At 39.6% G+C, this 3179-nt stretch overlaps 1 non-coding gene across 1 annotated transcript; it reads left to right on the top strand.

Annotated features, from left to right (window-relative positions):
* The first annotated feature begins 2162 nt into the window (after positions 1 to 2162).
* TRNAR-CCU lies at positions 2163 to 2235 on the top strand. Its single transcript has one exon. It is a non-coding gene; the product is annotated as a tRNA-Arg (tRNA).
* The last annotated feature ends 944 nt before the right edge of the window (positions 2236 to 3179 follow it).

The raw sequence follows: 3179 nt of genomic DNA, 5'->3' as shown, positions 1-3179 counted from the left end.
AGATAACCAGCAGGGGAGGCACAGAGAGAGAAAGGGGGACAGAGGATCCAAAGTGGGCTCTGTGCTGACAGCAGAGAGCCAGATGTGGGACTTGAGTTCACGAACTGTGAGATCATGACCTGAGCTGAAGTTGGATGCTGAACCCACTGAGCCTTCCAAGTGCCTCAAATAGCCAGCTTCTTGAACCTCCCTCTCTCCCTCCCTCCCTCTCTTCCATTTCTCCCTCCTTCCTGTACTTGCTGGTCTCTGTTTTTTATCAAAGTTATAACATATACTCTTTAAGGTGCAAACTTTTTTTCCTTATAAATTAATAGTTGTCTCATTTTCACGTAAAATGATTTCTATTTAGTTATCATTAATTCTACCCCAAATCCTGTCAGTTGTCTAAATCTCAATATATTTAGATGATATAAAAATTTGGCAGTTTCAAGTTTTTGAAGCTCTCTTTCTGAGCTTTCTAATCTGGTTTCTAATCTGACACTGGGCGTGTGGAGGGGTCTTCTGAGAACTCCCTTATCAGCATTCCAGGGCTTCTTTTCTCCTTTATTCTGCTAAAAGCCCTATTTTTTTGCATTCCATGTGTTCCTTCACTTTGTTGGAGCACAACCTCTATTAGCTGTGAAGAAAGGGGGTGATGGGAGTTAACTTTTTCAAGAGCTTGTCTGTTGGAAATATTTATTTCATTCTCAGTTATATAAAATTCAATATTAGACATAATTTTCCTTTTTGTCTTTTGTAGACTTCATTGTCTTCATTTATTCTCCATAAATATTGCATTTGGATATCTGATCTTTTGCATAGAAGTGATAATAATAACCCATCACACAGGATGTTGTGACCATTTAATGAACTACTCAGAGTTGAGCACTTAGTACCTGGCATATATTAAGCTGTTAATAAGTCCTAGCCTTTTAAATTCACTTTGGTGAAATTCTCTTGAATGATGCATGGGGACAGTTTTCTTCTCTTCCTTTTCTTTATTCTCTGTCTGGAACTCATATTATACCTGAACAGGACCTCTAATTTCTTGTTTTTCTCTACTGTTTTTTGCCTTTGTCTGTTTAGTGAACTTTCTAGGGTATTTTCTTACATTTTTCCCTTTGTCTTTCAAATCGTCTCTTGAATTTTTCATTTTCAGTACCATATCTTCATTTTCTGGGGATCTTAATTGTGATTTTATATTGAATGTTTTGCTTCTTATGAACATTCTACTTTTCTTCCAAATTTAAACTTATCTTTGTTTGTTCTGGATTCTCTAAGTTAGAGATTTTCCCAGGTATCCATTGAATGTTAGTTGTCTGCTCTTAATTAAAGGCCTGTGTCCTCCAATTATTGGATACAAGCCTTCGACTTTCTCATGGGCACCTTAACAATAGCCCCCTCTTTCCAAACCTGCTTCTCCTTCAATCTTCTGAGTTTATGTAAATGACACCATTACCCAACCAGCTGCTCAAGCTGAAACTTTAGAAATTATCCTGGGTTTCTTCTATTACCATGGACATATAAAGTAATGAGCTTACAAAAACATATACTATCCCTCTTCTCTTCTCCAGCATGTTCAAACCACAGTAGACGTCTATTAGATCCTTAAAATTTTCAAGCTTGTTTCCCTTAAGAATATTTGTCCTTTTGCTGGAATGGTCTTCTGGATTTCAGGATAACTCAGTCCCTTTTATATTTAGTCCTCAGCTAATTACAGTATCTTCAGAGAAGCCTTCCTTGGCGTTGCAAGTAAATTAACAACGCACTGATTCTCTATCATATCCATTTATATTAATTGTGTGTAAAGTATCACTATCTGGTATTTTTTATGTTTACATCATTTGTTTCTATGTTTATTTTTGTTTATTATCTCTTATCAATTAACGTAAGCTTCATGAGTGCAGGCACCTTGTCTGTGCACAACTATATTCCTAGTGGCACACAGTGGTTAATATTTGTCAAATACAAAATAATATGTGATGCAAAATTGTGTATTGAAGGCCCTGGTTACAGTGGACTGAGTGAGAAAGCTGTTTTACTTTCCTCCAGTACTTTGCAAACCTATTCAATAAACTTCTTTTTCCCTTATTGATAAAAGTTCCATCAAGTTGAATAGCTTTTCCCTTTGCTTTCATGAAGTAAAACCTTAGGCTTATTTTATATATAAAAACTCTAGATATGCCTGGCTGGCTCAGTCGGTAGAGCATGCGACTCCTCATCTCAAGGTTGTGAGTTCAAGTCCCACATTGGGCATTGAGCTTACTTAAAAACAAAAACCCAAAACTCTAGACTGTCATCTAATGGAAAGCTCTCTTCTGCCCTAGGGTTTGTTTCATTCTTAGAGTTCTGTAGTAGGAAAAGGCAAGGGAGAAAGACTTGGTAGACTGCTCATAATTTCCCCACATTGCTCTTTCCTCCTCATTCCTCACTTACTAGGATTTTTCTGTCTCTTCTAGAGAATGTTGACTGCATTAGCATATTATCTAAACTGGGACACTCTTGTGAGCAAGGGGCAATGTTATTAAAAGAGACCCAGAGGCACCTGGGTGGCTCAGTTGGTTAAGCATCTGACTTCAGCTCTGGTCATGACAGCTCAGCACTGATGGCTCAGAGCCTGGAGCCTGCTTCAGATTCTGTGTCTTCGTTTCTTTCTGCCCTTCCCCCACTCACCCTGTCTCTTCAAAAATAAATAAACAGTAAAAGAAAAAGAGGCCTACACCACAAGCATGAAGTGGGCCTAGCCCTAGCACATGAGGACAGGGAATCTGGTTGTCTAATTCCAGGCCCAGGAATAGTGGGGATCCAGGAAAAGAAGGGTAAAGACATAAAAATGTCAACTGGTGGGGTACAATTAGTACTTGGCACTAGAGTTTTCAGTGTGGTAGATGCACACTTCCAGATTTCTCTTGCATGGAGCATCTTTGAGGACTTCTCAGAGCAGCTCTATGCCATTCTCCCCTGCCCCTGGGACCCCAAGAAACTCTCTGAAGTTTCTGGCACAAGTGGTGCCTCTTCTGGCTGTGAGCCATGGCCTTTGCCTTGGAATTTGTATTCTTAGCTTCACCTCTAGCCTCCTTCTGCAGAGCTCACTCCATTCCATGCAGAAAGCTCTTCCGGGTAGGTGTGCTGTGCAAGATTGATCACTGTCCTCTCCAACTCTACACAGTCCACATCTGGTACCCTGGGCTCTGCCATCA

Source organism: Panthera leo, chromosome D1, assembly GCF_018350215.1.
Source record: "Panthera leo isolate Ple1 chromosome D1, P.leo_Ple1_pat1.1, whole genome shotgun sequence".
NCBI classification, from domain to species: Eukaryota; Metazoa; Chordata; class Mammalia; order Carnivora; family Felidae; genus Panthera; species Panthera leo.
Note: the sequence above shows the minus strand (reverse complement) of the source record. Positions and strands in the feature narration are given on the sequence as shown.